The sequence below is a fragment of the Oncorhynchus nerka genome, unplaced genomic scaffold (assembly GCF_034236695.1).
Source record: "Oncorhynchus nerka isolate Pitt River unplaced genomic scaffold, Oner_Uvic_2.0 unplaced_scaffold_977, whole genome shotgun sequence".
Lineage (NCBI taxonomy): Eukaryota > Metazoa > Chordata > Actinopteri > Salmoniformes > Salmonidae > Oncorhynchus > Oncorhynchus nerka.
In genome coordinates this window covers 46,600-69,977 of record NW_027040315.1, presented here as the reverse complement: position 1 = coordinate 69,977, position 23,378 = coordinate 46,600, and the positions used below count along the sequence as shown (strand labels likewise).

Genomic DNA, 23,378 nt, shown 5'->3' with positions numbered 1-23,378 from the left:
ATTGCACCACAGGATCCATCAACAACACTCACTGATCACCATATTTTGCAGAAACTGGGATGTACGATATTCGAACCAAGTCAAAATCACTAGTGAGGTACCTGGCTAGCTCAGTCGGTAGAGCATGAGACTCTTAATCTCAGGGTCGTGGGTTCGAGCCCCACGTTGGGTGTTTATTTTCTCTGCCGAAGCACCAACTCACTTCGCAAACAACCATCTGCTTGGAATTTCGAGCAGGCTTGCCACCCTGCATAGCTGGTGATACAGAAGGCTATGAATTTGTATTTTATCTCTGCCTGCACTCTGACCTGTCATCTCAATGACATCCCTATTACCGATGAATTGTACTCCTAAATGGATTGAATAAATTATCATTTTCCGGACAAGAAATAGACAGGCAGGGGCTTCAAGAAGAATACTTGCTCCTGGTGGGGCTTGAACTCATAACCTTCGCATCGAATTACTGTATACTGCTGTATAAGTACAACACGCTAACAGATTGCACCACAGGATCCATCAACAACACTCACTGATCACCATATTTTGCAGAAACTGGGATGTACGATATTCGAACCAAGTCAAAATCACTAGTGAGGTACCTGGCTAGCTCAGTCGGTAGAGCATGAGACTCTTAATCTCAGGGTCGTGGGTTCGAGCCCCACGTTGGGTGTTTATTTTCTCTGCCGAAGCACCAACTCACTTCGCAAACAACCATCTGCTTGGAATTTCGAGCAGGCTTGCCACCCTGCATAGCTGGTGATACAGAAGGCTATGAATTTGTATTTTATCTCTGCCTGCACTCTGACCTGTCATCTCAATGACATCCCTATTACCGATGAATTGTACTCCTAAATGGATTGAATAAATTATCATTTTCCGGACAAGAAATAGACAGGCAGGGGCTTCAAGAAGAATACTTGCTCCTGGTGGGGCTTGAACTCATAACCTTCGCATCGAATTACTGTATACTGCTGTATAAGTACAACACGCTAACAGATTGCACCACAGGATCCATCAACAACACTCACTGATCACCATATTTTGCAGAAACTGGGATGTACGATATTCGAACCAAGTCAAAATCACTAGTGAGGTCCTGGCTAGCTCAGTCGGTAGAGCATGAGACTCTTAATCTCAGGGTCGTGGGTTCGAGCCCCACGTTGGGTGTTTATTTTCTCTGCCGAAGCACCAACTCACTTCGCAAACAACCATCTGCTTGGAATTTCGAGCAGGCTTGCCACCCTGCATAGCTGGTGATACAGAAGGCTATGAATTTGTATTTTATCTCTGCCTGCACTCTGACCTGTCATCTCAATGACATCCCTATTACCGATGAATTGTACTCCTAAATGGATTGAATAAATTATCATTTTCCGGACAAGAAATAGACAGGCAGGGGCTTCAAGAAGAATACTTGCTCCTGGTGGGGCTTGAACTCATAACCTTCGCATCGAATTACTGTATACTGCTGTATAAGTACAACACGCTAACAGATTGCACCACAGGATCCATCAACAACACTCACTGATCACCATATTTTGCAGAAACTGGGATGTACGATATTCGAACCAAGTCAAAATCACTAGTGAGGTACCGGCTAGCTCAGTCGGTAGAGCATGAGACTCTTAATCTCAGGGTCGTGGGTTCGAGCCCCACGTTGGGTGTTTATTTTCTCTGCCGAAGCACCAACTCACTTCGCAAACAACCATCTGCTTGGAATTTCGAGCAGGCTTGCCACCCTGCATAGCTGGTGATACAGAAGGCTATGAATTTGTATTTTATCTCTGCCTGCACTCTGACCTGTCATCTCAATGACATCCCTATTACCGATGAATTGTACTCCTAAATGGATTGAATAAATTATCATTTTCCGGACAAGAAATAGACAGGCAGGGGCTTCAAGAAGAATACTTGCTCCTGGTGGGGCTTGAACTCATAACCTTCGCATCGAATTACTGTATACTGCTGTATAAGTACAACACGCTAACAGATTGCACCACAGGATCCATCAACAACACTCACTGATCACCATATTTTGCAGAAACTGGGATGTACGATATTCGAACCAAGTCAAAATCACTAGTGAGGTACCTGGCTAGCTCAGTCGGTAGAGCATGAGACTCTTAATCTCAGGGTCGTGGGTTCGAGCCCCACGTTGGGTGTTTATTTTCTCTGCCGAAGCACCAACTCACTTCGCAAACAACCATCTGCTTGGAATTTCGAGCAGGCTTGCCACCCTGCATAGCTGGTGATACAGAAGGCTATGAATTTGTATTTTATCTCTGCCTGCACTCTGACCTGTCATCTCAATGACATCCCTATTACCGATGAATTGTACTCCTAAATGGATTGAATAAATTATCATTTTCCGGACAAGAAATAGACAGGCAGGGGCTTCAAGAAGAATACTTGCTCCTGGTGGGGCTTGAACTCATAACCTTCGCATCGAATTACTGTATACTGCTGTATAAGTACAACACGCTAACAGATTGCACCACAGGATCCATCAACAACACTCACTGATCACCATATTTTGCAGAAACTGGGATGTACGATATTCGAACCAAGTCAAAATCACTAGTGAGGTACCTGGCTAGCTCAGTCGGTAGAGCATGAGACTCTTAATCTCAGGGTCGTGGGTTCGAGCCCCACGTTGGGTGTTTATTTTCTCTGCCGAAGCACCAACTCACTTCGCAAACAACCATCTGCTTGGAATTTCGAGCAGGCTTGCCACCCTGCATAGCTGGTGATACAGAAGGCTATGAATTTGTATTTTATCTCTGCCTGCACTCTGACCTGTCATCTCAATGACATCCCTATTACCGATGAATTGTACTCCTAAATGGATTGAATAAATTATCATTTTCCGGACAAGAAATAGACAGGCAGGGGCTTCAAGAAGAATACTTGCTCCTGGTGGGGCTTGAACTCATAACCTTCGCATCGAATTACTGTATACTGCTGTATAAGTACAACACGCTAACAGATTGCACCACAGGATCCATCAACAACACTCACTGATCACCATATTTTGCAGAAACTGGGATGTACGATATTCGAACCAAGTCAAAATCACTAGTGAGGTACCTGGCTAGCTCAGTCGGTAGAGCATGAGACTCTTAATCTCAGGGTCGTGGGTTCGAGCCCCACGTTGGGTGTTTATTTTCTCTGCCGAAGCACCAACTCACTTCGCAAACAACCATCTGCTTGGAATTTCGAGCAGGCTTGCCACCCTGCATAGCTGGTGATACAGAAGGCTATGAATTTGTATTTTATCTCTGCCTGCACTCTGACCTGTCATCTCAATGACATCCCTATTACCGATGAATTGTACTCCTAAATGGATTGAATAAATTATCATTTTCCGGACAAGAAATAGACAGGCAGGGGCTTCAAGAAGAATACTTGCTCCTGGTGGGGCTTGAACTCATAACCTTCGCATCGAATTACTGTATACTGCTGTATAAGTACAACACGCTAACAGATTGCACCACAGGATCCATCAACAACACTCACTGATCACCATATTTTGCAGAAACTGGGATGTACGATATTCGAACCAAGTCAAAATCACTAGTGAGGTACCTGGCTAGCTCAGTCGGTAGAGCATGAGACTCTTAATCTCAGGGTCGTGGGTTCGAGCCCCACGTTGGGTGTTTATTTTCTCTGCCGAAGCACCAACTCACTTCGCAAACAACCATCTGCTTGGAATTTCGAGCAGGCTTGCCACCCTGCATAGCTGGTGATACAGAAGGCTATGAATTTGTATTTTATCTCTGCCTGCACTCTGACCTGTCATCTCAATGACATCCCTATTACCGATGAATTGTACTCCTAAATGGATTGAATAAATTATCATTTTCCGGACAAGAAATAGACAGGCAGGGGCTTCAAGAAGAATACTTGCTCCTGGTGGGGCTTGAACTCATAACCTTCGCATCGAATTACTGTATACTGCTGTATAAGTACAACACGCTAACAGATTGCACCACAGGATCCATCAACAACACTCACTGATCACCATATTTTGCAGAAACTGGGATGTACGATATTCGAACCAAGTCAAAATCACTAGTGAGGTACCTGGCTAGCTCAGTCGGTAGAGCATGAGACTCTTAATCTCAGGGTCGTGGGTTCGAGCCCCACGTTGGGTGTTTATTTTCTCTGCCGAAGCACCAACTCACTTCGCAAACAACCATCTGCTTGGAATTTCGAGCAGGCTTGCCACCCTGCATAGCTGGTGATACAGAAGGCTATGAATTTGTATTTTATCTCTGCCTGCACTCTGACCTGTCATCTCAATGACATCCCTATTACCGATGAATTGTACTCCTAAATGGATTGAATAAATTATCATTTTCCGGACAAGAAATAGACAGGCAGGGGCTTCAAGAAGAATACTTGCTCCTGGTGGGGCTTGAACTCATAACCTTCGCATCGAATTACTGTATACTGCTGTATAAGTACAACACGCTAACAGATTGCACCACAGGATCCATCAACAACACTCACTGATCACCATATTTTGCAGAAACTGGGATGTACGATATTCGAACCAAGTCAAAATCACTAGTGAGGTACCTGGCTAGCTCAGTGGTAGAGCATGAGACTCTTAATCTCAGGGTCGTGGGTTCGAGCCCCACGTTGGGTGTTTATTTTCTCTGCCGAAGCACCAACTCACTTCGCAAACAACCATCTGCTTGGAATTTCGAGCAGGCTTGCCACCCTGCATAGCTGGTGATACAGAAGGCTATGAATTTGTATTTTATCTCTGCCTGCACTCTGACCTGTCATCTCAATGACATCCCTATTACCGATGAATTGTACTCCTAAATGGATTGAATAAATTATCATTTTCCGGACAAGAAATAGACAGGCAGGGGCTTCAAGAAGAATACTTGCTCCTGGTGGGGCTTGAACTCATAACCTTCGCATCGAATTACTGTATACTGCTGTATAAGTACAACACGCTAACAGATTGCACCACAGGATCCATCAACAACACTCACTGATCACCATATTTTGCAGAAACTGGGATGTACGATATTCGAACCAAGTCAAAATCACTAGTGAGGTACCTGGCTAGCTCAGTCGGTAGAGCATGAGACTCTTAATCTCAGGGTTTTTCCCCACGTAGAGCATGAGACTCTTAATCTCAGGGTCGTGGGTTCGAGCCCCACGTTGGGTGTTTATTTTCTCTGCCGAAGCACCAACTCACTTCGCAAACAACCATCTGCTTGGAATTTCGAGCAGGCTTGCCACCCTGCATAGCTGGTGATACAGAAGGCTATGAATTTGTATTTTATCTCTGCCTGCACTCTGACCTGTCATCTCAATGACATCCCTATTACCGATGAATTGTACTCCTAAATGGATTGAATAAATTATCATTTTCCGGACAAGAAATAGACAGGCAGGGGCTTCAAGAAGAATACTTGCTCCTGGTGGGGCTTGAACTCATAACCTTCGCATCGAATTACTGTATACTGCTGTATAAGTACAACACGCTAACAGATTGCACCACAGGATCCATCAACAACACTCACTGATCACCATATTTTGCAGAAACTGGGATGTACGATATTCGAACCAAGTCAAAATCACTAGTGAGGTACCTGGCTAGCTCAGTCGGTAGAGCATGAGACTCTTAATCTCAGGGTCGTGGGTTCGAGCCCCACGTTGGGTGTTTATTTTCTCTGCCGAAGCACCAACTCACTTCGCAAACAACCATCTGCTTGGAATTTCGAGCAGGCTTGCCACCCTGCATAGCTGGTGATACAGAAGGCTATGAATTTGTATTTTATCTCTGCCTGCACTCTGACCTGTCATCTCAATGACATCCCTATTACCGATGAATTGTACTCCTAAATGGATTGAATAAATTATCATTTTCCGGACAAGAAATAGACAGGCAGGGGCTTCAAGAAGAATACTTGCTCCTGGTGGGGCTTGAACTCATAACCTTCGCATCGAATTACTGTATACTGCTGTATAAGTACAACACGCTAACAGATTGCACCACAGGATCCATCAACAACACTCACTGATCACCATATTTTGCAGAAACTGGGATGTACGATATTCGAACCAAGTCAAAATCACTAGTGAGGTACCTGGCTAGCTCAGTCGGTAGAGCATGAGACTCTTAATCTCAGGGTCGTGGGTTCGAGCCCCACGTTGGGTGTTTATTTTCTCTGCCGAAGCACCAACTCACTTCGCAAACAACCATCTGCTTGGAATTTCGAGCAGGCTTGCCACCCTGCATAGCTGGTGATACAGAAGGCTATGAATTTGTATTTTATCTCTGCCTGCACTCTGACCTGTCATCTCAATGACATCCCTATTACCGATGAATTGTACTCCTAAATGGATTGAATAAATTATCATTTTCCGGACAAGAAATAGACAGGCAGGGGCTTCAAGAAGAATACTTGCTCCTGGTGGGGCTTGAACTCATAACCTTCGCATCGAATTACTGTATACTGCTGTATAAGTACAACACGCTAACAGATTGCACCACAGGATCCATCAACAACACTCACTGATCACCATATTTTGCAGAAACTGGGATGTACGATATTCGAACCAAGTCAAAATCACTAGTGAGGTACCTGGCTAGCTCAGTCGGTAGAGAGATGAGACTCTTAATCTCAGGGTCGTGGGTTCGAGCCCCACGTTGGGTGTTTATTTTCTCTGCCGAAGCACCAACTCACTTCGCAAACAACCATCTGCTTGGAATTTCGAGCAGGCTTGCCACCCTGCATAGCTGGTGATACAGAAGGCTATGAATTTGTATTTTATCTCTGCCTGCACTCTGACCTGTCATCTCAATGACATCCCTATTACCGATGAATTGTACTCCTAAATGGATTGAATAAATTATCATTTTCCGGACAAGAAATAGACAGGCAGGGGCTTCAAGAAGAATACTTGCTCCTGGTGGGGCTTGAACTCATAACCTTCGCATCGAATTACTGTATACTGCTGTATAAGTACAACACGCTAACAGATTGCACCACAGGATCCATCAACAACACTCACTGATCACCATATTTTGCAGAAACTGGGATGTACGATATTCGAACCAAGTCAAAATCACTAGTGAGGTACCTGGCTAGCTCAGTCGGTAGAGCATGAGACTCTTAATCTCAGGGTCGTGGGTTCGAGCCCCACGTTGGGTGTTTATTTTCTCTGCCGAAGCACCAACTCACTTCGCAAACAACCATCTGCTTGGAATTTCGAGCAGGCTTGCCACCCTGCATAGCTGGTGATACAGAAGGCTATGAATTTGTATTTTATCTCTGCCTGCACTCTGACCTGTCATCTCAATGACATCCCTATTACCGATGAATTGTACTCCTAAATGGATTGAATAAATTATCATTTTCCGGACAAGAAATAGACAGGCAGGGGCTTCAAGAAGAATACTTGCTCCTGGTGGGGCTTGAACTCATAACCTTCGCATCGAATTACTGTATACTGCTGTATAAGTACAACACGCTAACAGATTGCACCACAGGATCCATCAACAACACTCACTGATCACCATATTTTGCAGAAACTGGGATGTACGATATTCGAACCAAGTCAAAATCACTAGTGAGGTACCTGGCTAGCTCAGTCGGTAGAGCATGAGACTCTTAATCTCAGGGTCGTGGGTTCGAGCCCCACGTTGGGTGTTTATTTTCTCTGCCGAAGCACCAACTCACTTCGCAAACAACCATCTGCTTGGAATTTCGAGCAGGCTTGCCACCCTGCATAGCTGGTGATACAGAAGGCTATGAATTTGTATTTTATCTCTGCCTGCACTCTGACCTGTCATCTCAATGACATCCCTATTACCGATGAATTGTACTCCTAAATGGATTGAATAAATTATCATTTTCCGGACAAGAAATAGACAGGCAGGGGCTTCAAGAAGAATACTTGCTCCTGGTGGGGCTTGAACTCATAACCTTCGCATCGAATTACTGTATACTGCTGTATAAGTACAACACGCTAACAGATTGCACCACAGGATCCATCAACAACACTCACTGATCACCATATTTTGCAGAAACTGGGATGTACGATATTCGAACCAAGTCAAAATCACTAGTGAGGTACCTGGCTAGCTCAGTCGGTAGAGCATGAGAGCATGAGACTCTTAATCTCAGGGTCGTGGGTTCGAGCCCCACGTTGGGTGTTTATTTTCTCTGCCGAAGCACCAACTCACTTCGCAAACAACCATCTGCTTGGAATTTCGAGCAGGCTTGCCACCCTGCATAGCTGGTGATACAGAAGGCTATGAATTTGTATTTTATCTCTGCCTGCACTCTGACCTGTCATCTCAATGACATCCCTATTACCGATGAATTGTACTCCTAAATGGATTGAATAAATTATCATTTTCCGGACAAGAAATAGACAGGCAGGGGCTTCAAGAAGAATACTTGCTCCTGGTGGGGCTTGAACTCATAACCTTCGCATCGAATTACTGTATACTGCTGTATAAGTACAACACGCTAACAGATTGCACCACAGGATCCATCAACAACACTCACTGATCACCATATTTTGCAGAAACTGGGATGTACGATATTCGAACCAAGTCAAAATCACTAGTGAGGTACCTGGCTAGCTCAGTCGGTAGAGCATGAGACTCTTAATCTCAGGGTCGTGGGTTCGAGCCCCACGTTGGGTGTTTATTTTCTCTGCCGAAGCACCAACTCACTTCGCAAACAACCATCTGCTTGGAATTTCGAGCAGGCTTGCCACCCTGCATAGCTGGTGATACAGAAGGCTATGAATTTGTATTTTATCTCTGCCTGCACTCTGACCTGTCATCTCAATGACATCCCTATTACCGATGAATTGTACTCCTAAATGGATTGAATAAATTATCATTTTCCGGACAAGAAATAGACAGGCAGGGGCTTCAAGAAGAATACTTGCTCCTGGTGGGGCTTGAACTCATAACCTTCGCATCGAATTACTGTATACTGCTGTATAAGTACAACACGCTAACAGATTGCACCACAGGATCCATCAACAACACTCACTGATCACCATATTTTGCAGAAACTGGGATGTACGATATTCGAACCAAGTCAAAATCACTAGTGAGGTACCTGGCTAGCTCAGTCGGTAGAGCATGAGACTCTTAATCTCAGGGTCGTGGGTTCGAGCCCCACGTTGGGTGTTTATTTTCTCTGCCGAAGCACCAACTCACTTCGCAAACAACCATCTGCTTGGAATTTCGAGCAGGCTTGCCACCCTGCATAGCTGGTGATACAGAAGGCTATGAATTTGTATTTTATCTCTGCCTGCACTCTGACCTGTCATCTCAATGACATCCCTATTACCGATGAATTGTACTCCTAAATGGATTGAATAAATTATCATTTTCCGGACAAGAAATAGACAGGCAGGGGCTTCAAGAAGAATACTTGCTCCTGGTGGGGCTTGAACTCATAACCTTCGCATCGAATTACTGTATACTGCTGTATAAGTACAACACGCTAACAGATTGCACCACAGGATCCATCAACAACACTCACTGATCACCATATTTTGCAGAAACTGGGATGTACGATATTCGAACCAAGTCAAAATCACTAGTGAGGTACCTGGCTAGCTCAGTCGGTAGAGCATGAGACTCTTGATCGTGGGTTCGAGCCCCACGTTGGGTATTTATTTTCTCTGCCGAAGCACCAACTCACTTCGCAAACATCCATCTGCTTGGAATTTCGAGCAGGCTTGCCACCCTGCATAGCTGGTGATACAGAAGGCTATGAATTTGTATTTTATCTCTGCCTGCACTCTGACCTGTCATCTCAATGACATCCCTATTACCGATGAATTGTACTCCTAAATGCATTGAATAAAGTATCATTTTCCGGACAAGAACTAGACAGGCAGGGGCTTCAAGAAGAATACTTGCTCCTGGTGGGGCTTGAACTCATAACCTTCGCATCGAATTACTGTATACTGCTGTATAAGTACAACACGCTAACAGATTGCACCACAGGATCCATCAACAACACTCACTGATCACCATATTTTGCAGAAACTGGGATGTACGATATTCGAACCAAGTCAAAATCACTAGTGAGGTACCTGGCTAGCTCAGTCGGTAGAGCATGAGACTCTTAATCTCAGGGTCGTGGGTTCGAGCCCCACGTTGGGTGTTTATTTTCTCTGCCGAAGCACCAACTCACTTCGCAAACAACCATCTGCTTGGAATTTCGAGCAGGCTTGCCACCCTGCATAGCTGGTGATACAGAAGGCTATGAATTTGTATTTTATCTCTGCCTGCACTCTGACCTGTCATCTCAATGACATCCCTATTACCGATGAATTGTACTCCTAAATGGATTGAATAAATTATCATTTTCCGGACAAGAAATAGACAGGCAGGGGCTTCAAGAAGAATACTTGCTCCTGGTGGGGCTTGAACTCATAACTTTCGCATCGAATTACTGTATACTGCTGTATAAGTACAACACGCTAACAGATTGCACCACAGGATCCATCAACAACACTCACTGATCACCATATTTTGCAGAAACTGGGATGTACGATATTCGAACCAAGTCAAAATCACTAGTGAGGTACCTGGCTAGCTCAGTCGGTAGAGCATGAGACTCTTAATCTCAGGGTCGTGGGTTCGAGCCCCACGTTGGGTGTTTATTTTCTCTGCCGAAGCACCAACTCACTTCGCAAACAACCATCTGCTTGGAATTTCGAGCAGGCTTGCCACCCTGCATAGCTGGTGATACAGAAGGCTATGAATTTGTATTTTATCTCTGCCTGCACTCTGACCTGTCATCTCAATGACATCCCTATTACCGATGAATTGTACTCCTAAATGGATTGAATAAATTATCATTTTCCGGACAAGAAATAGACAGGCAGGGGCTTCAAGAAGAATACTTGCTCCTGGTGGGGCTTGAACTCATAACCTTCGCATCGAATTACTGTATACTGCTGTATAAGTACAACACGCTAACAGATTGCACCACAGGATCCATCAACAACACTCACTGATCACCATATTTTGCAGAAACTGGGATGTACGATATTCGAACCAAGTCAAAATCACTAGTGAGGTACCTGGCTAGCTCAGTCGGTAGAGCATGAGACTCTTAATCTCTCTCAGGGTCGTGGGTTCGAGCCCCACGTTGGGTGTTTATTTTCTCTGCCGAAGCACCAACTCACTTCGCAAACAACCATCTGCTTGGAATTTCGAGCAGGCTTGCCACCCTGCATAGCTGGTGATACAGAAGGCTATGAATTTGTATTTTATCTCTGCCTGCACTCTGACCTGTCATCTCAATGACATCCCTATTACCGATGAATTGTACTCCTAAATGGATTGAATAAATTATCATTTTCCGGACAAGAAATAGACAGGCAGGGGCTTCAAGAAGAATACTTGCTCCTGGTGGGGCTTGAACTCATAACCTTCGCATCGAATTACTGTATACTGCTGTATAAGTACAACACGCTAACAGATTGCACCACAGGATCCATCAACAACACTCACTGATCACCATATTTTGCAGAAACTGGGATGTACGATATTCGAACCAAGTCAAAATCACTAGTGAGGTACCTGGCTAGCTCAGTCGGTAGAGCATGAGACTCTTAATCTCAGGGTCGTGGGTTCGAGCCCCACGTTGGGTGTTTATTTTCTCTGCCGAAGCACCAACTCACTTCGCAAACAACCATCTGCTTGGAATTTCGAGCAGGCTTGCCACCCTGCATAGCTGGTGATACAGAAGGCTATGAATTTGTATTTTATCTCTGCCTGCACTCTGACCTGTCATCTCAATGACATCCCTATTACCGATGAATTGTACTCCTAAATGGATTGAATAAATTATCATTTTCCGGACAAGAAATAGACAGGCAGGGGCTTCAAGAAGAATACTTGCTCCTGGTGGGGCTTGAACTCATAACCTTCGCATCGAATTACTGTATACTGCTGTATAAGTACAACACGCTAACAGATTGCACCACAGGATCCATCAACAACACTCACTGATCACCATATTTTGCAGAAACTGGGATGTACGATATTCGAACCAAGTCAAAATCACTAGTGAGGTACCTGGCTAGCTCAGTCGGTAGAGCATGAGACTCTTAATCTCAGGGTCGTGGGTTCGAGCCCCACGTTGGGTGTTTATTTTCTCTGCCGAAGCACCAACTCACTTCGCAAACAACCATCTGCTTGGAATTTCGAGCAGGCTTGCCACCCTGCATAGCTGGTGATACAGAAGGCTATGAATTTGTATTTTATCTCTGCCTGCACTCTGACCTGTCATCTCAATGACATCCCTATTACCGATGAATTGTACTCCTAAATGGATTGAATAAATTATCATTTTCCGGACAAGAAATAGACAGGCAGGGGCTTCAAGAAGAATACTTGCTCCTGGTGGGGCTTGAACTCATAACCTTCGCATCGAATTACTGTATACTGCTGTATAAGTACAACACGCTAACAGATTGCACCACAGGATCCATCAACAACACTCACTGATCACCATATTTTGCAGAAACTGGGATGTACGATATTCGAACCAAGTCAAAATCACTAGTGAGGTACCTGGCTAGCTCAGTCGGTAGAGCATGAGACTCTTAATCTCAGGGTCGTGGGTTCGAGCCCCACGTTGGGTGTTTATTTTCTCTGCCGAAGCACCAACTCACTTCGCAAACAACCATCTGCTTGGAATTTCGAGCAGGCTTGCCACCCTGCATAGCTGGTGATACAGAAGGCTATGAATTTGTATTTTATCTCTGCCTGCACTCTGACCTGTCATCTCAATGACATCCCTATTACCGATGAATTGTACTCCTAAATGGATTGAATAAATTATCATTTTCCGGACAAGAAATAGACAGGCAGGGGCTTCAAGAAGAATACTTGCTCCTGGTGGGGCTTGAACTCATAACCTTCGCATCGAATTACTGTATACTGCTGTATAAGTACAACACGCTAACAGATTGCACCACAGGATCCATCAACAACACTCACTGATCACCATATTTTGCAGAAACTGGGATGTACGATATTCGAACCAAGTCAAAATCACTAGTGAGGTACCTGGCTAGCTCAGTCGGTAGAGCATGAGACTCTTAATCTCAGGGTCGTGGGTTCGAGCCCCACGTTGGGTGTTTATTTTCTCTGCCGAAGCACCAACTCACTTCGCAAACAACCATCTGCTTGGAATTTCGAGCAGGCTTGCCACCCTGCATAGCTGGTGATACAGAAGGCTATGAATTTGTATTTTATCTCTGCCTGCACTCTGACCTGTCATCTCAATGACATCCCTATTACCGATGAATTGTACTCCTAAATGGATTGAATAAATTATCATTTTCCGGACAAGAAATAGACAGGCAGGGGCTTCAAGAAGAATACTTGCTCCTGGTGGGGCTTGAACTCATAACCTTCGCATCGAATTACTGTATACTGCTGTATAAGTACAACACGCTAACAGATTGCACCACAGGATCCATCAACAACACTCACTGATCACCATATTTTGCAGAAACTGGGATGTACGATATTCGAACCAAGTCAAAATCACTAGTGAGGTACCTGGCTAGCTCAGTCGGTAGAGCATGAGACTCTTAATCTCAGGGTCGTGGGTTCGAGCCCCACGTTGGGTGTTTATTTTCTCTGCCGAAGCACCAACTCACTTCGCAAACAACCATCTGCTTGGAATTTCGAGCAGGCTTGCCACCCTGCATAGCTGGTGATACAGAAGGCTATGAATTTGTATTTTATCTCTGCCTGCACTCTGACCTGTCATCTCAATGACATCCCTATTACCGATGAATTGTACTCCTAAATGGATTGAATAAATTATCATTTTCCGGACAAGAAATAGACAGGCAGGGGCTTCAAGAAGAATACTTGCTCCTGGTGGGGCTTGAACTCATAACCTTCGCATCGAATTACTGTATACTGCTGTATAAGTACAACACGCTAACAGATTGCACCACAGGATCCATCAACAACACTCACTGATCACCATATTTTGCAGAAACTGGGATGTACGATATTCGAACCAAGTCAAAATCACTAGTGAGGTACCTGGCTAGCTCAGTCGGTAGAGCATGAGACTCTTAATCTCAGGGTCGTGGTTCGAGCCCCACGTTGGGTGTTTATTTTCTCTGCCGAAGCACCAACTCACTTCGCAAACAACCATCTGCTTGGAATTTCGAGCAGGCTTGCCACCCTGCATAGCTGGTGATACAGAAGGCTATGAATTTGTATTTTATCTCTGCCTGCACTCTGACCTGTCATCTCAATGACATCCCTATTACCGATGAATTGTACTCCTAAATGGATTGAATAAATTATCATTTTCCGGACAAGAAATAGACAGGCAGGGGCTTCAAGAAGAATACTTGCTCCTGGTGGGGCTTGAACTCATAACCTTCGCATCGAATTACTGTATACTGCTGTATAAGTACAACACGCTAACAGATTGCACCACAGGATCCATCAACAACACTCACTGATCACCATATTTTGCAGAAACTGGGATGTACGATATTCGAACCAAGTCAAAATTACTAGTGAAGTACCTGGCTAGCTCAGTCGGTAGAGCATGAGACTCTTCATCTCAAGGTCGTGGGTCGAGCCCCACGTTGGGTGTTTATTTTCTCTGCCGAAGCCCCAACTCACTTCGCAAACAACCATCTGCTTGGAATTTCGAGCAGGCTTGCCACCCTGCATAGCTGGTGATACAGAAGGCTATGAATTTGTATTTTATCTCTGCCTGCACTCTGACCTGTCATCTCAATGACATCCCTATTACCGATGAATTGTACTCCTAAATGGATTGAATAAATTATCATTTTCCGGACAAGAAATAGACAGGCAGGGGCTTCAAGAAGAATACTTGCTCCTGGTGGGGCTTGAACTCATAACCTTCGCATCGAATTACTGTATACTGCTGTATAAGTACAACACGCTAACAGATTGCACCACAGGATCCATCAACAACACTCACTGATCACCATATTTTGCAGAAACTGGGATGTACGATATTCGAACCAAGTCAAAATCACTAGTGAGGTACCTGGCTAGCTCAGTCGGTAGAGCATGAGACTCTTAATCTCAGGGTCGTGTGGGTTTCGAGCCCCACGTTGGGTGTTTATTTTCTCTGCCGAAGCACCAACTCACTTCGCAAACAACCATCTGCTTGGAATTTCGAGCAGGCTTGCCACCCTGCATAGCTGGTGATACAGAAGGCTATGAATTTGTATTTTATCTCTGCCTGCACTCTGACCTGTCATCTCAATGACATCCCTATTACCGATGAATTGTACTCCTAAATGGATTGAATAAATTATCATTTTCCGGACAAGAAATAGACAGGCAGGGGCTTCAAGAAGAATACTTGCTCCTGGTGGGGCTTGAACTCATAACCTTCGCATCGAATTACTGTATACTGCTGTATAAGTACAACACGCTAACAGATTGCACCACAGGATCCATCAACAACACTCACTGATCACCATATTTTGCAGAAACTGGGATGTACGATATTCGAACCAAGTCAAAATCACTAGTGAGGGACCTGGCTAGCTCAGTCGGTAGAGCATGAGACTCTTAATCTCAGGGTCGTGGGTTCAGGCCCACGTTGGGTGTTTATTTTCTCTGCCGAAGCACCAACTCACTTCGCAAACAACCATCTGCTTGGAATTTCGAGCAGGCTTGCCACCCTGCATAGCTGGTGATACAGAAGGCTATGAATTTGTATTTTATCTCTGCCTGCACTCTGACCTGTCATCTCAATGACATCCCTATTACCGATGAATTGTACTCCTAAATGGATTGAATAAATTATCATTTTCCGGACAAGAAATAGACAGGCAGGGGCTTCAAGAAGAATACTTGCTCCTGGTGGGGCTTGAACTCATAACCTTCGCATCGAATTACTGTATACTGCTGTATAAGTACAACACGCTAACAGATTGCACCACAGGATCCATCAACAACACTCACTGATCACCATATTTTGCAGAAACTGGGATGTACGATATTCGAACCAAGTCAAAATCACTAGTGAGGTACCTGGCTAGCTCAGTCGGTAGAGCATGAGACTCTTAATCTCATGGTCGTGGGTTCGAGCCCACTGTTGGGTATTTATTTTCTCTGCCGAAGCACCAACTCACTTCGCAAACAACCATCTGCTTGGAATTTCGAGCAGGCTTGCCACCCTGCATAGCTGGTGATACAGAAGGCTATGAATTTGTATTTTATCTCTGCCTGCACTCTGACCTGTCATCTCAATGACATCCCTATTACCGATGAATTGTACTCCTAAATGGATTGAATAAATTATCATTTTCCGGACAAGAAATAGACAGGCAGGGGCTTCAAGAAGAATACTTGCTCCTGGTGGGGCTTGAACTCATAACCTTCGCATCGAATTACTGTATACTGCTGTATAAGTACAACACGCTAACAGATTGCACCACAGGATCCATCAACAACACTCACTGATCACCATATTTTGCAGAAACTGGGATGTACGATATTCGAACCAAGTCAAAATCACTAGTGAGGTACCTGGCTAGCTCAGTCGGTAGAGCATGAGACTCTTAATCTCAGGGTCGTGGGTTCGAGCCCCACGTTGGGTGTTTATTTTCTCTGCCGAAGCACCAACTCACTTCGCAAACAACCATCTGCTTGGAATTTCGAGCAGGCTTGCCACCCTGCATAGCTGGTGATACAGAAGGCTATGAATTTGTATTTTATCTCTGCCTGCACTCTGACCTGTCATCTCAATGACATCCCTATTACCGATGAATTGTACTCCTAAATGGATTGAATAAATTATCATTTTCCGGACAAGAAATAGACAGGCAGGGGCTTCAAGAAGAATACTTGCTCCTGGTGGGGCTTGAACTCATAACCTTCGCATCGAATTACTGTATACTGCTGTATAAGTACAACACGCTAACAGATTGCACCACAGGATCCATCAACAACACTCACTGATCACCATATTTTGCAGAAACTGGGATGTACGATATTCGAACCAAGTCAAAATCACTAGTGAGGTACCTGGCTAGCTCAGTCGGTAGAGCATGAGACTCTTAATCTCAGGGTCGTGGGTTCGAGCCCCACGTTGGGTGTTTATTTTCTCTGCCGAAGCACCAACTCACTTCGCAAACAACCATCTGCTTGGAATTTCGAGCAGGCTTGCCACCCTGCATAGCTGGTGATACAGAAGGCTATGAATTTGTATTTTATCTCTGCCTGCACTCTGACCTGTCATCTCAATGACATCCCTATTACCGATGAATTGTACTCCTAAATGGATTGAATAAATTATCATTTTCCGGACAAGAAATAGACAGGCAGGGGCTTCAAGAAGAATACTTGCTCCTGGTGGGGCTTGAACTCATAACCTTCGCATCGAATTACTGTATACTGCTGTATAAGTACAACACGCTAACAGATTGCACCACAGGATCCATCAACAACACTCACTGATCACCATATTTTGCAGAAACTGGGATGTACGATATTCGAACCAAGTCAAAATCACTAGTGAGGTACCTGGCTAGCTCAGTCGGTAGAGCATGAGACTCTTAATCTCAGGGTCGTGGGTTCGAGCCCCACGTTGGGTGTTTATTTTCTCTGCCGAAGCACCAACTCACTTCGCAAACAACCATCTGCTTGGAATTTCGAGCAGGCTTGCCACCCTGCATAGCTGGTGATACAGAAGGCTATGAATTTGTATTTTATCTCTGCCTGCACTCTGACCTGTCATCTCAATGACATCCCTATTACCGATGAATTGTACTCCTAAATGGATTGAATAAATTATCATTTTCCGGACAAGAAATAGACAGGCAGGGGCTTCAAGAAGAATACTTGCTCCTGGTGGGGCTTGAACTCATAACCTTCGCATCGAATTACTGTATACTGCTGTATAAGTACAACACGCTAACAGATTGCACCACAGGATCCATCAACAACACTCACTGATCACCATATTTTGCAGAAACTGGGATGTACGATATTCGAACCAAGTCAAAATCACTAGTGAGGTACCTGGCTAGCTCAGTCGGTAGAGCATGAGACTCTTAATCTCAGGGTCGTGGGTTCGAGCCCCACGTTGGGTGTTTATTTTCTCTGCCGAAGCACCAACTCACTTCGCAAACAACCATCTGCTTGGAATTTCGAGCAGGCTTGCCACCCTGCATAGCTGGTGATACAGAAGGCTATGAATTTGTATTTTATCTCTGCCTGCACTCTGACCTGTCATCTCAATGACATCCCTATTACCGATGAATTGTACTCCTAAATGGATTGAATAAATTATCATTTTCCGGACAAGAAATAGACAGGCAGGGGCTTCAAGAAGAATACTTGCTCCTGGTGGGGCTTGAACTCATAACCTTCGCATCGAATTACTGTATACTGCTGTATAAGTACAACACGCTAACAGATTGCACCACAGGATCCATCAACAACACTCACTGATCACCATATTTTGCAGAAACTGGGATGTACGATATTCGAACCAAGTCAAAATCACTAGTGAGGTACCTGGCTAGCTCAGTCGGTAGAGCATGAGACTCTTAATCTCAGGGTCGTGGGTTCGAGCCCCACGTTGGGTGTTTATTTTCTCTGCCGAAGCACCAACTCACTTCGCAAACAACCATCTGCTTGGAATTTCGAGCAGGCTTGCCACCCTGCATAGCTGGTGATACAGAAGGCTATGAATTTGTATTTTATCTCTGCCTGCACTCTGACCTGTCATCTCAATGACATCCCTATTACCGATGAATTGTACTCCTAAATGGATTGAATAAATTATCATTTTCCGGACAAGAAATAGACAGGCAGGGGCTTCAAGAAGAATACTTGCTCCTGGTGGGGCTTGAACTCATAACCTTCGCATCGAATTACTGTATACTGCTGTATAAGTACAACACGCTAACAGATTGCACCACAGGATCCATCAACAACACTCACTGATCACCATATTTTGCAGAAACTGGGATGTACGATATTCGAACCAAGTCAAAATCACTAGTGAGGTACCTGGCTAGCTCAGTCGGTAGAGCATGAGACTCTTAATCTCAGGGTCGTGGGTTCGAGCCCCACGTTGGGTGTTTATTTTCTCTGCCGAAGCACCAACTCACTTCGCAAACAACCATCTGCTTGGAATTTCGAGCAGGCTTGCCACCCTGCATAGCTGGTGATACAGAAGGCTATGAATTTGTATTTTATCTCTGCCTGCACTCTGACCTGTCATCTCAATGACATCCCTATTACCGATGAATTGTACTCCTAAATGGATTGAATAAATTATCATTTTCCGGACAAGAAATAGACAGGCAGGGGCTTCAAGAAGAATACTTGCTCCTGGTGGGGCTTGAACTCATAACCTTCGCATCGAATTACTGTATACTGCTGTATAAGTACAACACGCTAACAGATTGCACCACAGGATCCATCAACAACACTCACTGATCACCATATTTTGCAGAAACTGGGATGTACGATATTCGAACCAAGTCAAAATCACTAGTGAGGTACCTGGCTAGCTCAGTCGGTAGAGCATGAGACTCTTAATCTCAGGGTCGTGGGTTCGAGCCCCACGTTGGGTGTTTATTTTCTCTGCCGAAGCACCAACTCACTTCGCAAACAACCATCTGCTTGGAATTTCGAGCAGGCTTGCCACCCTGCATAGCTGGTGATACAGAAGGCTATGAATTTGTATTTTATCTCTGCCTGCACTCTGACCTGTCATCTCAATGACATCCCTATTACCGATGAATTGTACTCCTAAATGGATTGAATAAATTATCATTTTCCGGACAAGAAATAGACAGGCAGGGGCTTCAAGAAGAATACTTGCTCCTGGTGGGGCTTGAACTCATAACCTTCGCATCGAATTACTGTATACTGCTGTATAAGTACAACACGCTAACAGATTGCACCACAGGATCCATCAACAACACTCACTGATCACCATATTTTGCAGAAACTGGGATGTACGATATTCGAACCAAGTCAAAATCACTAGTGAGGTACCTGGCTAGCTCAGTCGGTAGAGCATGAGACTCTTAATCTCAGGGTCGTGGGTTCGAGCCCCACGTTGGGTGTTTATTTTCTCTGCCGAAGCACCAACTCACTTCGCAAACAACCATCTGCTTGGAATTTCGAGCAGGCTTGCCACCCTGCATAGCTGGTGATACAGAAGGCTATGAATTTGTATTTTATCTCTGCCTGCACTCTGACCTGTCATCTCAATGACATCCCTATTACCGATGAATTGTACTCCTAAATGGATTGAATAAATTATCATTTTCCGGACAAGAAATAGACAGGCAGGGGCTTCAAGAAGAATACTTGCTCCTGGTGGGGCTTGAACTCATAACCTTCGCATCGAATTACTGTATACTGCTGTATAAGTACAACACGCTAACAGATTGCACCACAGGATCCATCAACAACACTCACTGATCACCATATTTTGCAGAAACTGGGATGTACGATATTCGAACCAAGTCAAAATCACTAGTGAGGTACCTGGCTAGCTCAGTCGGTAGAGCATGAGACTCTTAATCTCAGGGTCGTGGGTTCGAGCCCCACGTTGGGTGTTTATTTTCTCTGCCGAAGCACCAACTCACTTCGCAAACAACCATCTGCTTGGAATTTCGAGCAGGCTTGCCACCCTGCATAGCTGGTGATACAGAAGGCTATGAATTTGTATTTTATCTCTGCCTGCACTCTGACCTGTCATCTCAATGACATCCCTATTACCGATGAATTGTACTCCTAAATGGATTGAATAAATTATCATTTTCCGGACAAGAAATAGACAGGCAGGGGCTTCAAGAAGAATACTTGCTCCTGGTGGGGCTTGAACTCATAACCTTCGCATCGAATTACTGTATACTGCTGTATAAGTACAACACGCTAACAGATTGCACCACAGGATCCATCAACAACACTCACTGATCACCATATTTTGCAGAAACTGGGATGTACGATATTCGAACCAAGTCAAAATCACTAGTGAGGTACCTGGCTAGCTCAGTCGGTAGAGCATGAGACTCTTAATCTCAGGGTCGTGGGTTCGAGCCCCACGTTGGGTGTTTATTTTCTCTGCCGAAGCACCAACTCACTTCGCAAACAACCATCTGCTTGGAATTTCGAGCAGGCTTGCCACCCTGCATAGCTGGTGATACAGAAGGCTATGAATTTGTATTTTATCTCTGCCTGCACTCTGACCTGTCATCTCAATGACATCCCTATTACCGATGAATTGTACTCCTAAATGGATTGAATAAATTATCATTTTCCGGACAAGAAATAGACAGGCAGGGGCTTCAAGAAGAATACTTGCTCCTGGTGGGGCTTGAACTCATAACCTTCGCATCGAATTACTGTATACTGCTGTATAAGTACAACACGCTAACAGATTGCACCACAGGATCCATCAACAACACTCACTGATCACCATATTTTGCAGAAACTGGGATGTACGATATTCGAACCAAGTCAAAATCACTAGTGAGGTACCTGGCTAGCTCAGTCGGTAGAGCATGAGACTCTTAATCTCAGGGTCGTGGGTTCGAGCCCCACGTTGGGTGTTTATTTTCTCTGCCGAAGCACCAACTCACTTCGCAAACAACCATCTGCTTGGAATTTCGAGCAGGCTTGCCACCCTGCATAGCTGGTGATACAGAAGGCTATGAATTTGTATTTTATCTCTGCCTGCACTCTGACCTGTCATCTCAATGACATCCCTATTACCGATGAATTGTACTCCTAAATGGATTGAATAAATTATCATTTTCCGGACAAGAAATAGACAGGCAGGGGCTTCAAGAAGAATACTTGCTCCTGGTGGGGCTTGAACTCATAACCTTCGCATCGAATTACTGTATACTGCTGTATAAGTACAACACGCTAACAGATTGCACCACAGGATCCATCAACAACACTCACTGATCACCATATTTTGCAGAAACTGGGATGTACGATATTCGAACCAAGTCAAAATCACTAGTGAGGTACCTGGCTAGCTCAGTCGGTAGAGCATGAGACTCTTAATCTCAGGGTCGTGGGTTCGAGCCCCACGTTGGGTGTTTATTTTCTCTGCCGAAGCACCAACTCACTTCGCAAACAACCATCTGCTTGGAATTTCGAGCAGGCTTGCCACCCTGCATAGCTGGTGATACAGAAGGCTATGAATTTGTATTTTATCTCTGCCTGCACTCTGACCTGTCATCTCAATGACATCCCTATTACCGATGAATTGTACTCCTAAATGGATTGAATAAATTATCATTTTCCGGACAAGAAATAGACAGGCAGGGGCTTCAAGAAGAATACTTGCTCCTGGTGGGGCTTGAACTCATAACCTTCGCATCGAATTACTGTATACTGCTGTATAAGTACAACACGCTAACAGATTGCACCACAGGATCCATCAACAACACTCACTGATCACCATATTTTGCAGAAACTGGGATGTACGATATTCGAACCAAGTCAAAATCACTAGTGAGGTACCTGGCTAGCTCAGTCGGTAGAGCATGAGACTCTTAATCTCAGGGTCGTGGGTTCGAGCCCCACGTTGGGTGTTTATTTTCTCTGCCGAAGCACCAACTCACTTCGCAAACAACCATCTGCTTGGAATTTCGAGCAGGCTTGCCACCCTGCATAGCTGGTGATACAGAAGGCTATGAATTTGTATTTTATCTCTGCCTGCACTCTGACCTGTCATCTCAATGACATCCCTATTACCGATGAATTGTACTCCTAAATGGATTGAATAAATTATCATTTTCCGGACAAGAAATAGACAGGCAGGGGCTTCAAGAAGAATACTTGCTCCTGGTGGGGCTTGAACTCATAACCTTCGCATCGAATTACTGTATACTGCTGTATAAGTACAACACGCTAACAGATTGCACCACAGGATCCATCAACAACACTCACTGATCACCATATTTTGCAGAAACTGGGATGTACGATATTCGAACCAAGTCAAAATCACTAGTGAGGTACCTGGCTAGCTCAGTCGGTAGAGCATGAGACTCTTAATCTCAGGGTCGTGGGTTCGAGCCCCACGTTGGGTGTTTTTTTCTCTGCCGAAGCACCAACTCACTTCGCAAACAACCATCTGCTTGGAATTTCGAGCAGGCTTGCCACCCTGCATAGCTGGTGATACAGAAGGCTATGAATTTGTATTTTATCTCTGCCTGCACTCTGACCTGTCATCTCAATGACATCCCTATTACCGATGAATTGTACTCCTAAATGGATTGAATAAATTATCATTTTCCGGACAAGAAATAGACAGGCAGGGGCTTCAAGAAGAATACTTGCTCCTGGT

The 23,378-nt window shown here is 44.6% G+C and overlaps 35 non-coding genes across 35 annotated transcripts; all 35 read left to right on the top strand.

Moving 5' to 3' along the window:
• Positions 1-99: 99 nt before the first annotated feature.
• Positions 100-172, top strand: trnak-cuu (transfer RNA lysine (anticodon CUU)). The gene has a single exon. It is a non-coding gene; the product is annotated as a tRNA-Lys (tRNA).
• Positions 173-597: 425 nt separating this feature from the next.
• On the top strand, positions 598-670 carry trnak-cuu (transfer RNA lysine (anticodon CUU)). The gene has a single exon. It is a non-coding gene; the product is annotated as a tRNA-Lys (tRNA).
• Positions 671-2,089: 1,419 nt separating this feature from the next.
• On the top strand, positions 2,090-2,162 carry trnak-cuu (transfer RNA lysine (anticodon CUU)). Its single transcript has one exon. It is a non-coding gene; the product is annotated as a tRNA-Lys (tRNA).
• A 425-nt stretch (positions 2,163-2,587) lies between these two features.
• Positions 2,588-2,660, top strand: trnak-cuu (transfer RNA lysine (anticodon CUU)). The gene has a single exon. It is a non-coding gene; the product is annotated as a tRNA-Lys (tRNA).
• Positions 2,661-3,085: 425 nt separating this feature from the next.
• Positions 3,086-3,158, top strand: trnak-cuu (transfer RNA lysine (anticodon CUU)). The gene has a single exon. It is a non-coding gene; the product is annotated as a tRNA-Lys (tRNA).
• A 425-nt stretch (positions 3,159-3,583) lies between these two features.
• trnak-cuu (transfer RNA lysine (anticodon CUU)) lies at positions 3,584-3,656 on the top strand. Its single transcript has one exon. It is a non-coding gene; the product is annotated as a tRNA-Lys (tRNA).
• A 425-nt stretch (positions 3,657-4,081) lies between these two features.
• trnak-cuu (transfer RNA lysine (anticodon CUU)) lies at positions 4,082-4,154 on the top strand. The gene has a single exon. It is a non-coding gene; the product is annotated as a tRNA-Lys (tRNA).
• A 425-nt stretch (positions 4,155-4,579) lies between these two features.
• Positions 4,580-4,651, top strand: trnak-cuu (transfer RNA lysine (anticodon CUU)). Its single transcript has one exon. It is a non-coding gene; the product is annotated as a tRNA-Lys (tRNA).
• A 962-nt stretch (positions 4,652-5,613) lies between these two features.
• Positions 5,614-5,686, top strand: trnak-cuu (transfer RNA lysine (anticodon CUU)). Its single transcript has one exon. It is a non-coding gene; the product is annotated as a tRNA-Lys (tRNA).
• A 425-nt stretch (positions 5,687-6,111) lies between these two features.
• Positions 6,112-6,184, top strand: trnak-cuu (transfer RNA lysine (anticodon CUU)). The gene has a single exon. It is a non-coding gene; the product is annotated as a tRNA-Lys (tRNA).
• A 924-nt stretch (positions 6,185-7,108) lies between these two features.
• On the top strand, positions 7,109-7,181 carry trnak-cuu (transfer RNA lysine (anticodon CUU)). Its single transcript has one exon. It is a non-coding gene; the product is annotated as a tRNA-Lys (tRNA).
• A 425-nt stretch (positions 7,182-7,606) lies between these two features.
• On the top strand, positions 7,607-7,679 carry trnak-cuu (transfer RNA lysine (anticodon CUU)). The gene has a single exon. It is a non-coding gene; the product is annotated as a tRNA-Lys (tRNA).
• Positions 7,680-8,610: 931 nt separating this feature from the next.
• On the top strand, positions 8,611-8,683 carry trnak-cuu (transfer RNA lysine (anticodon CUU)). Its single transcript has one exon. It is a non-coding gene; the product is annotated as a tRNA-Lys (tRNA).
• Positions 8,684-9,108: 425 nt separating this feature from the next.
• Positions 9,109-9,181, top strand: trnak-cuu (transfer RNA lysine (anticodon CUU)). Its single transcript has one exon. It is a non-coding gene; the product is annotated as a tRNA-Lys (tRNA).
• Positions 9,182-10,096: 915 nt separating this feature from the next.
• Positions 10,097-10,169, top strand: trnak-cuu (transfer RNA lysine (anticodon CUU)). The gene has a single exon. It is a non-coding gene; the product is annotated as a tRNA-Lys (tRNA).
• Positions 10,170-10,594: 425 nt separating this feature from the next.
• Positions 10,595-10,667, top strand: trnak-cuu (transfer RNA lysine (anticodon CUU)). Its single transcript has one exon. It is a non-coding gene; the product is annotated as a tRNA-Lys (tRNA).
• Positions 10,668-11,594: 927 nt separating this feature from the next.
• trnak-cuu (transfer RNA lysine (anticodon CUU)) lies at positions 11,595-11,667 on the top strand. Its single transcript has one exon. It is a non-coding gene; the product is annotated as a tRNA-Lys (tRNA).
• Positions 11,668-12,092: 425 nt separating this feature from the next.
• trnak-cuu (transfer RNA lysine (anticodon CUU)) lies at positions 12,093-12,165 on the top strand. Its single transcript has one exon. It is a non-coding gene; the product is annotated as a tRNA-Lys (tRNA).
• A 425-nt stretch (positions 12,166-12,590) lies between these two features.
• On the top strand, positions 12,591-12,663 carry trnak-cuu (transfer RNA lysine (anticodon CUU)). The gene has a single exon. It is a non-coding gene; the product is annotated as a tRNA-Lys (tRNA).
• A 425-nt stretch (positions 12,664-13,088) lies between these two features.
• Positions 13,089-13,161, top strand: trnak-cuu (transfer RNA lysine (anticodon CUU)). The gene has a single exon. It is a non-coding gene; the product is annotated as a tRNA-Lys (tRNA).
• Positions 13,162-13,586: 425 nt separating this feature from the next.
• On the top strand, positions 13,587-13,659 carry trnak-cuu (transfer RNA lysine (anticodon CUU)). The gene has a single exon. It is a non-coding gene; the product is annotated as a tRNA-Lys (tRNA).
• Positions 13,660-16,574: 2,915 nt separating this feature from the next.
• trnak-cuu (transfer RNA lysine (anticodon CUU)) lies at positions 16,575-16,647 on the top strand. The gene has a single exon. It is a non-coding gene; the product is annotated as a tRNA-Lys (tRNA).
• Positions 16,648-17,072: 425 nt separating this feature from the next.
• trnak-cuu (transfer RNA lysine (anticodon CUU)) lies at positions 17,073-17,145 on the top strand. The gene has a single exon. It is a non-coding gene; the product is annotated as a tRNA-Lys (tRNA).
• A 425-nt stretch (positions 17,146-17,570) lies between these two features.
• Positions 17,571-17,643, top strand: trnak-cuu (transfer RNA lysine (anticodon CUU)). Its single transcript has one exon. It is a non-coding gene; the product is annotated as a tRNA-Lys (tRNA).
• A 425-nt stretch (positions 17,644-18,068) lies between these two features.
• trnak-cuu (transfer RNA lysine (anticodon CUU)) lies at positions 18,069-18,141 on the top strand. Its single transcript has one exon. It is a non-coding gene; the product is annotated as a tRNA-Lys (tRNA).
• Positions 18,142-18,566: 425 nt separating this feature from the next.
• trnak-cuu (transfer RNA lysine (anticodon CUU)) lies at positions 18,567-18,639 on the top strand. Its single transcript has one exon. It is a non-coding gene; the product is annotated as a tRNA-Lys (tRNA).
• A 425-nt stretch (positions 18,640-19,064) lies between these two features.
• Positions 19,065-19,137, top strand: trnak-cuu (transfer RNA lysine (anticodon CUU)). Its single transcript has one exon. It is a non-coding gene; the product is annotated as a tRNA-Lys (tRNA).
• A 425-nt stretch (positions 19,138-19,562) lies between these two features.
• On the top strand, positions 19,563-19,635 carry trnak-cuu (transfer RNA lysine (anticodon CUU)). The gene has a single exon. It is a non-coding gene; the product is annotated as a tRNA-Lys (tRNA).
• Positions 19,636-20,060: 425 nt separating this feature from the next.
• trnak-cuu (transfer RNA lysine (anticodon CUU)) lies at positions 20,061-20,133 on the top strand. Its single transcript has one exon. It is a non-coding gene; the product is annotated as a tRNA-Lys (tRNA).
• A 425-nt stretch (positions 20,134-20,558) lies between these two features.
• trnak-cuu (transfer RNA lysine (anticodon CUU)) lies at positions 20,559-20,631 on the top strand. The gene has a single exon. It is a non-coding gene; the product is annotated as a tRNA-Lys (tRNA).
• Positions 20,632-21,056: 425 nt separating this feature from the next.
• trnak-cuu (transfer RNA lysine (anticodon CUU)) lies at positions 21,057-21,129 on the top strand. Its single transcript has one exon. It is a non-coding gene; the product is annotated as a tRNA-Lys (tRNA).
• Positions 21,130-21,554: 425 nt separating this feature from the next.
• On the top strand, positions 21,555-21,627 carry trnak-cuu (transfer RNA lysine (anticodon CUU)). The gene has a single exon. It is a non-coding gene; the product is annotated as a tRNA-Lys (tRNA).
• A 425-nt stretch (positions 21,628-22,052) lies between these two features.
• On the top strand, positions 22,053-22,125 carry trnak-cuu (transfer RNA lysine (anticodon CUU)). Its single transcript has one exon. It is a non-coding gene; the product is annotated as a tRNA-Lys (tRNA).
• A 425-nt stretch (positions 22,126-22,550) lies between these two features.
• Positions 22,551-22,623, top strand: trnak-cuu (transfer RNA lysine (anticodon CUU)). The gene has a single exon. It is a non-coding gene; the product is annotated as a tRNA-Lys (tRNA).
• Positions 22,624-23,048: 425 nt separating this feature from the next.
• On the top strand, positions 23,049-23,121 carry trnak-cuu (transfer RNA lysine (anticodon CUU)). Its single transcript has one exon. It is a non-coding gene; the product is annotated as a tRNA-Lys (tRNA).
• The last annotated feature ends 257 nt before the right edge of the window (positions 23,122-23,378 follow it).